This window comes from Coregonus clupeaformis, unplaced genomic scaffold, assembly GCF_020615455.1.
Source record: "Coregonus clupeaformis isolate EN_2021a unplaced genomic scaffold, ASM2061545v1 scaf0073, whole genome shotgun sequence".
Classification (NCBI taxonomy): Eukaryota; Metazoa; Chordata; class Actinopteri; order Salmoniformes; family Salmonidae; genus Coregonus; species Coregonus clupeaformis.
Genome location: NW_025533528.1, coordinates 14494 through 24252, shown reverse-complemented (window position 1 = coordinate 24252; position 9759 = coordinate 14494).

The window sequence follows — 9759 nt, the reverse complement described above, 5'->3', positions numbered from 1 at the left end:
TAATTACATTTTGGCGATTGTCATTAGACCAGAATTTATGCATCCACTGCTGTTCGAGCACGTCTCGGTGTCTGCCATTTATCTCTGCTTGGGCAAAATTTCAGTGTTCTCATCAAACCACATCGCATTTTGGAGCGTAGGCTATACTACCTGTTTTCAAGTCCATTCGCTCATTTTTCATGCTTCTGACATGCGGTAGCCTGATGGTGTAATAGCCTACAGTTTTCTTGACATTTTGTTTTAATTATTGTGATAGGGTCATGTTATACCGGTACGGCGTACCCGCACTATTTATTTTGCCGGGATGCCGTACCGGACCGTACTGCCTTACATTCACCCCTGCCTCAAGCTGAAAAAACTGTTTGTAAATCCTCTAGGTTTGACAAACTGTAGTTTTTTAGTCTTGCATCAAATGTCAGTTGACTGAAGAATATTTAATCAATTTGAAATGTTAAACTTTCCAAAACAAAATGTCTCAAGACATCGCATTATTTTACATGTCTTCAAGACACGCATAAAATGTCTCAAGACAAGGCATTGAGTGTCTTGAGACAAAGTCTCAATTGTATTTCTCAAGACATCTCAAACCATCATGACTGAAAGCAATATTAACAGATTAAAAGAAAAACGTGATATTGTACAAGTGAAACATTTCTATTTACCAAAAGAGTCTGTTGGTGTACTCCAGTATGGACAAATCATTAATGTCAGAGTCTGAGAAAGTCTCCAAGATCCTGAAACAATTAAAGCATAAAATAAAAGATGACATGTAAAGCGATAGTTTCCTATCGTTTAGGCCTTTTCATGTTACCACAGCCACAAAGTCATAAACCCCACCTATTTCTACAATGTATCTTCTTAAAATGTGATTTTAAACCTAAGTCTAACATTAACCCTAACCATAACCACAATGCTAACCTTATGCCTAACCTTAAATTACGACCATTAATTTTCACGATATAGCTAATTTTGACTTTGTGGCTGTGGTAACTACTGGAAATGGCAGACAGACCCCTCTTACCTTTTGAGGTCCTGTATATCTGGGCTGTAGTCAGGCAGCGAGCGTAATCCCCCACCGTATGAGGTGCCCCCATCCGACTGGCCAGAGCTGTTGCCAGGCAACCGACTGGTCCCATGAACTGCATGAAGGTTGCATTTCCGAATGTATGTCCCAGGCTAACAGGATAAAGAGGGGTCAAAGACGTGTTCGAAAACATGTCTCACTCCAACTCCTCTCATCTACTGATGTATGTCGAATGCTTTGGTTCAAAATAACATCTGTACATTGGAAATGGATGGGCTGACTCAAAGTGTTTTAGGATCAGATAAGATATCAAATGTTTTCCTTTTTGCAACGCCTGATTTGTTAAAAACGAAATGCAGTTGCAGTCTTCGCATCAGACAGAAATCAGCACCAGACATCTGTGACAGGGACCATTGCTCCCATTGTGGTCATTTAATTATTTCACTGTTGCTGAATAACAAGTAGCAGGAAGCATCAAATTAACTTCACACTTCCAGCCAGAAGAGGGCGATATGGTACCTAATCTTTCCTATGATATTAACAAGTATCGCTCATCAAGGGTAAACAAATCAGCTAAACAGAATGTTTTTTAACAGATTAGCTTTACTGTCACGACCAGCTTCAGGGTGATAGAAACCTGACTTCATCTCTCATGCTCCATTTGTGAGAGCACATGAGTATATGGTAGTACTAAAATGTAAATGTATTAGGGTGGTAGTAGGGCACTGCTTAACTCTACTGTTCATAGGGGGCTTTATTCAACTTCCAGCCACAACATGGGCAAGTATCTTGTACCTATCTAGTACCCCTGGCCATGTTTAAATATGTCACTCAAATATCTTTCATATGTTGTTCTTGTTTGTTTAGTAAAGCGACAAAGCAAGCATTCCAAATAACATTTATGGATTTGTGAGAAACTATGAATTGTATCCAAGGACAAAAAAGCTAACCCACCAGGCATGGGGGAGCAGCAGAGGCAATTGTCTGATTAATTCTTTATCGTCAACTGCATCGTCTACAGCCGAAATACATTCCTTTATGTGCAGACAGAGGTAAGCAAGGTTTACCTAATGATCTCCCAAAACCCTAGTTTCTTGTGCAATACTCAGAACACAAAGGGGGGTGTCAGTTCTGAGGATTCCAATAGTCAGGGCTGACTTGAGCACAGGGTGTTGGTTATGGGCCCAGGGGGGCGACAAAGAGACAGGAATAACACATCCATCTGTACCAAGACCGTCTTAAAGCAGGGGTGTACAACCTCCAGCCTTCAAAGGACACCAAGATGTCAGCACATTGAAGACATTTCACAGAAACATCAGAATATCATAAGATTCCTAAAAGGAAAAGTGATCAGCAACAAATCTTGCAAAGATGGAGGCAATATTTAGTAAGACAATAGCAGAACATTTTACTTGAGAGGCACAACAATTCTGTTAGTTGGCCAGAGTTTTGTTTGTGTTTAAATGCCAAAGATAGAAACCGGTGTTAGAGCCGCAGAGTAAAAGATTAATGCTCTGAGACTGGTGAGGGAACACAGGATATCCTCAGTGAGACAGTAGAGAAACGGGGGTGATGCTGCATGGCTCTGGTTCAAAGCCAGCCAAGCCAACCACTGCTGCTAACCCCAAATCTGTTCCTGCCTTGCTGTGGCTATTAAATCTGTTATCCTCTTCTTAAAGTGGCCAGGTGTGCTTATAATGAGAACACATACAGTGGGGGAAAAAAGTATTTAGTCAGCCACCAATTGTGCAAGTTCTCCCACTTAAAAAGATGAGAGAGGCCTGTAATTTTCATCAACTATGACAGACAAATGGATAATTATTTTTGCAGAAAATCACATTGTAGGATTTTTAATGAATTTATTTGCAATTTATGGTGGAAAATAAGTATTTGGTCAATAACAAAAGTTTCTCAATACTTTGTTATATACCCTTTGTTGGCAATGACACAGGTCAAACGTTTTCTGTAAGTCTTCACAAGGTTTTCACACACTGTTGCTGGTATTTTGGCCCATTCCTCCATGCAGATCTCCTCTAGAGCAGTGATGTTTTGTGCTCCTAATCTCAGCTTGTTACCTGTGTAAAAGACACCTGGGAGCCAGAGATCTTTCTGATTGAGAGGGGGTCAAATACTTATTTCCCTCATTAAAATGCAAATATACGTTTTTCTGGATTTTGTTGTTGTTATTCTGTCTCTCACTGTTCAAATAAACCTACCATTAAAATTATAGACTGATCATTTCTTTGTCAGTGGGCAAACGTACAAAATCAGCAGGGGATCAAATACTTTTTTCCCTCACTGTACTAAGCCAAGAGATGGGGGCTCTCTTTTGGCCAGTGTCAGCCCTGGTTCGTGATATATTTTTGTTGAAGCTTTAGGGTGACGATTCTATCCGCTTAAAAGTCATCGTCAAAAATGACATGTTCAAGTGACCAAACGTCATGAGCCCACTGACTGACATTTGAGATGCTGCAGCATTGTCTCATTCTCTGAGTGATGCAATTATTGCTCAGTAATAGATTCTCCAAATTCAGAAGATTGCTTTGGGCTTAACAGTTTCTCAATGAGTAAGGGCTCAATAAACCAGACAAATCCCTAGGAAGAAAGCAGGCTATTGCATTACCCGGTCTGCAGGATTCAGGGTTGTGGGTGGGGAGTATGGAGACTCAAAGGAGAGGGGCAAAAAGTAGCACAATAAGTGTGGCTAACTGAGATTAAGCGCCTCGATTAAAGTACAATGTTTGTTAACACTTTTCTAGAAGGTGAACAAGTTAGTGTTCCCTAAGCTACAATATTAAGTCAAATGAGGAAACAAAAGGGCCTCTATAGTAATAAAGGTGGTTTCAGACCACGCTCATGTGACAAGTAACCTTTTTTTTTTATATATAAAAAATGTATTTAATTTATATTGATAGAGGGGTACAAAGAAAACAAGAAAGAGTCACATTAACCCTCTGTCTCACCCACCCACACTCAGTCATGAAATTAACCAAACAAAAGAGAAAAGAGCAGGATGCTAAACCTTTATCCTCACACCCACCCGCCCTCCCGCCCTCCCTCCCTTAGACCGAGCCCCCCACACATTTAATAAGATGCAGAAGAACCGCAAGAAAGAAGGTGTAAAGCTCAGTAGCCCCAACACCCCTCCCCCCACAGGAACACTAAACCCACCATACCCTCCCCCCACAGGACAGCTGCACCCACCGACCCACCCACCGAACTGCTACAGGGTAATTAAAGGTATGATTTTATCTTAACCACTGCAGACCTCCAATAGTGAATGTTATGGCTTTTTGCGCCATGCATTCACGCCACCGAAAGCTCTAATTGATTATGTCAGTAAAAGACAGTAACCATTCATATTTAAACAGTGAATAGGGAGGTTTCTATCGACAGTAACCTTGTCTCTTGTGTAGAGTCCCACAACTAATGCCTAGGCTTTAGCTCAGCAGCCAAACACTGTCTTGAGGGATGCGGGAGACCCGGGTTTGAATATACATACACACACGCAATGTCAGCCACTGGTTGTCTGAGGAGATAACAGTCATGGGAGCGCACATGTGTTCAGACAGCACAGGTGCTCTTTCACCCTCTCATATTTCTCCCTCTCTTCATGAATAATTGTTTATGGCTAGCCAAAAGGCCACAGTGGTACCACATGGATGTTAGTCCCCATCAGCAGACAGAAAGTGATCTCTCTGATCAACATACACATTTATGGGTAAAGATGACGTATTTTACCATAATAGATTTCCATTAAAATGGTCAAAAACTGCTTGAGGAGTTTACCACATCAGTCACCGGCTTCATTAATAAGTGCATCGATGATGTCATCCCCACAGTGACCGTACTCACATATCTCAACCAGAAGACATGGATTACAGGCAACATCTGCACTGAGCTAAAGGCTACAGTTGCCGCTTTCAAGGAGTGGGACACAAATCTGGATCCTTACAAGAAATCAAGCTACGCCCTCTGACAAACCATCAGGCAAAGCATCAATACAGGACTAAGATTGAAATCTACTACACCAGCTCTGACTATTGTCACATGTGGCGGTGCTTGCAAACTATCACGGATTGCAAAGAGAAATCCACACGCGAGCTTCCCAGTGACACGAGCCTATGAGAAGAGCTAATGCCTTCTATGCTCGCGTTGAGGCAAGCAAGACTGTACCATGCATGAGAGCACCAACTGTTCTGGACGACTGTGATCTCGCTCTCCATAGCTGATGTGAGTAAGACCTTTAAACAGGTTAACATTCGCAAGGCCGCAGGATTACCAGGACGCGTGCTCAAAGCATGCGCTAACCAGCTGGCAAGTGTCTTCACTGACATTTTTACCCTACTTACAGTACCAGTCAAAAGTTTGGACACACCTACTCATTCAAGGGTTTTTCTTTATTTTTACTGTTTTCTACATTGTAGAATAACAGTGAAAACATCAACACTATGAAATAACACATATGGAATCATGTAGTAACCAAAAAACTGTTAAACAAATCAAAATATATTTTAGATTTTAGATTCTTCAAAGTAGCCACCCTTTGCCTTGATGACAGCTTTGCACACTCTTGACATTCTCTCAACCAGCTTCACCTGCAATGATTTTCCAAAAGTCTTGAAAGAGTTCTCACATATGCTGAGCACTTGTTGGCTGCTTTTCCTTCACTCTGCGGTCCAACTCATCCCAAACCATCACAATTTGGTTGAGGTCGGGGGATTGCGGAGGCCAGGTCATCTGATGCAGTACTCCATCACTCTCCTTCTTCGTAAAATAGCCCTTAAACAGCCTGGAGGTGTGTTGGGTCATTGTCCTGTTGAAAAACAAATGATAGTCCCACTGAGCCCAAACCAGATGGGATGGTGTATCGCTGCAGAATGCTGTGGTAGCCATGCTGGTTAAGTGTGCCTTGAATTCTAAATAAATCACAGACAGTGTCACCAGCAAAGCACCCCCACACTATCACACCTCCTCCTCCATGCGTCATGGTGGGAACCACACATGCAGAGGTCATCCGTTCACCTACTCTGCGTCTCACACAGACACAGCGGTTGGAACCAAAAATCTCAAATTTGGACTCATCAGACCAAAGGACAGATTTCCACCGGTCTAATGTCCATTGCTCATGTTTCTTGGCCCAAGCAAGTCTCTTCTTCTTCTGTCCTTTAGTAGTGGATTCTTTGCAGCAATTCAACCATGAAGGCCTGATTCACACAGTCTCCTCTGAACAGTTAATGTTGAGATGTGTCTGTTACTTGAACTCTGTGAAGCATTTATTTGGGCTGCAATCTGAAGTGCAGTTAACTCTAATGAACTTATCCCCTGCAGCAGAGGTAACTCTGGGTCTTCCTTTCCTGTGGCGGTCCTCATGAGAGCCAGTTTCATCATAGCACTTGATGGTTTTTGCGACTGCACTTGAAAAATGTTAAAAGTTCTTAAAGTTCTTAAAGTAATAATGGACTGTCATTTCTCTTTGCTTATTTGAGCTGTTCTTGCCATAATATGGACTTGGTCTTTTACCAAATAGGACTATCTTCTGTATACCACCCCTACCTTGTCACAACACAACTGATTGGCTCAAACACATTAAGAAGGAAATAAATTCCACAAATTAACTTTTAACAAGGCACACCTGTTAATTGAAATGCATTACAGGTGACTACCTCATTAAGCTGGTTGAGAGAATGCCAAGATTGTGCAAAGCTGTCGTCAATGCAGCATGATTACATATGTGTTATTTCATAGTTTTGATGTCTTCACTATTATTCTACAATGTAAAAATTGTAAAAATAAAGAAAAACCCTGGAATGTGTAGGTGTGTCCAAACTTTTGACTGGTACTGTACATGTTTCAAGCAGACCACCATAGTCCCTGTGCCCAAGAACGCCAAGGTAACCCGCCTAAATGGCTGTCGCCCCATACCACTCACATCTATAGCCATGAAATGCTGGCCATGGCTCACATCAACACCCTCATCCCAAATAGCCTGGGCCCACTCCAATTCACTTTCCACCCCAACAGATCCACATATGACGCAATCCCTATTGCACTCCACACTGCCCTTTCCCACCTAGACATTTACATTTTAGTCATTTAGCGGACACTCTTATCCAGAGCAACTAGGGTTAAGTGCCTTGCTAAAGGGCACATCGGCAGATGTTTAACCTAGTCGGCTCGGGGATTCGACCCAGCGACCTTTCGGTTATTGGCCCAATGCTCTTAACCACTAGGCTACCTGCCGGCTACCTGCTGAACAAAAGGAACACCTACGTGAGAATGCTGTTCATTGACTACAGCTCAGCGTTCAACACCATAGTGCCCTCCAAGCACATCACTAAGCTAAGGACCCTGGGACTGAAGACCTCCCTCTGCAACTGGATCCTGGACTTCCTGACGGGTGGTGAGGGTAGGCAACAACACATCCGCCATGCTGACCCTCAAGACGGGTGCCCCTCAGGGGTGCGTGCTTAGTCCCCACTTGTACTCCCTGTTCACCCAAGATTGCGTGGCTGCACACGACTCCAAGACCCTCATTAAATTTGCTGACGACACGACAGTGGTAGGCCTGATCACCAACGACGAGGAGACAGCCTATAGTGAGGAAGTCAGAGACATGGCAGTGTGGTTCCAGGACAACAACCTCTCCCTCAATGTGAGCAAGACAAAGGAGCTGATTGTGGACTACAGGAAAAGGTGGGCCGAACAGGCCCCATTAACATCGATGGGGCTGTAGTGGAGCGGGTCGAGAGTTTCAAGTTCCTTGGTGTCCACATCACCAACGAACTATCATGGTCCAAACACACCAAGACAGTCGTGAAGAGGGCACTACAACATATTTTCCCCCTCAGGAGACTGAAAAGATTTGGCATGGGTCACCAGATCCTCAAAAAGTTCTACAGCTGCACCATCGAGAGCATCCTGACCGGTTGCATCACCGCCTGGTATGGCAACTGCTCGGCATCTGACCATAAGGCGCTACAGAGGGTAGTGCATATGGCCCAGTACATCACTTGGGCCAAGCTTCCTGCCATCCAGGACCTATATACTAGGCGGTGTCAGAGGAAGGCCCAAAAATTGTCAAAGACTCCAGTCACCCAAGTCATAGACTGTTCTCTCTGCTACCGCACGGCAAACGGTACCGGAGTGCCAAGTCCAGAACCAAAAGGCTCCTTAACAGCTTCTACCCCCAAGCCATAAGACTGCTGAACTATTCATCAAATGGCCACCTGGACTATTTACATTGACACCTCCCCCCCTTTGTTTTTACACTGCTGCTACTCGCTGTTTATTATCTATGCATAGTCACTTTACCCCTACCTACATGTTCAAATTACCTCGACTTACCTGTACCCCTGCACATTGACTCGGTACCGGTACCCCCTGTATATAGCCTCGTTATTGTTATTTTATTGTGTTCCTTTTTATTTTATTGTTTACTTTAGTTTATTTAGTAAATATTCTTAACTCTTTCTTGAACTGTATTGTTGGTTAAGGGCTTGTAAGTAAGCATTTCACGTGTTATATTCAGCTCATGTGACAAATACAATTTTATTTTATTTTAATTAATGTAATTAATGAATATCCTGCCCAGCTTTCTATATTTATTTCAATCTCTCCCCATCCCTGTGCCCGCAGCATTCTTTTCCTCTCTCGACGAGCTGACCAGGCGGTTTATCTGGCACGGCAGAACCTCTAGGGTAGCCTGGACAAACTGACCCTTGATTACAGTCAAGGGGGCTTAAACCTCCCCAATTACAGAATGTACTACTGGGCTGCGCATTCTAGATTTCTGGCTCAGAGGTTTGACAATGTTCCTTCTCCCTCATGGTTGAACAGTTTGAGGTACATGAGAATTGTTTTACAAATGTTACATGAAATCTACAAACACTATCACAGACAACCCTTTAATTATAAATTCTGTCTTGGCATGGTGCAAACTGCATGAGCTGTTCAGAAGAGAGGGATTTCTTTCCCCTAAAACCCCTCTATGGAACAATAGATTGATTCCTATGTTTTTCCAGAATAGTAACTTTAGACCATGGTCTGATAAGGGTATCACTCTTCTGGAACATTGTTATGAGGAGGGAATTCTTATGCCCTTCGAACAGCTGAAACAGAAATACCACTTGTCTAACAAGGACTTCTTTAGTTACAGTTGAAGTCGGAAGTTTACATATACTTAGGTTGGAGTCATTAAAACTCGGTTTTCAACCACTCGACACATTTCTTGTTAACAAACTATAGCTTTGGCAAGTCGGTTAGGACATCTACTGTGTGCATGACACAAGTAATTTTTCAAACAATTGTTTACAGACAGATTATTTCACTTATAATTCACTGTATCAAAATTCCAGTGGGTCAGAAGTTTACATACACTAAGTTGACTGTGCCTTTAAACAGCTTGGAAAATTCCCAAAAATGATGTTATGGCTTTAGAAGCTTCTGATAGGCTAATTGACATAATTTGAGTCAATTGGAGGTGTACCTATGGATGTATTTCAAGGCCTACCTTCAAACTCAGTGTCTCTTTGCTTGACATCATGGGAAAATCAAAAGAAATCTGCCAAGACCTCAGAAAAAAAATAGTAGACCTCCACAAGTCTGGTTCATCCTTGGGAGCAATTTCCAAACTGAAGGTACCACATTCATCTGTACAAACAATAGTACGCAAGTATAAACACCATGGGATTACGCAGCCGTCATACCGCTCAGGAAGGAGACGCGTTCTGTCT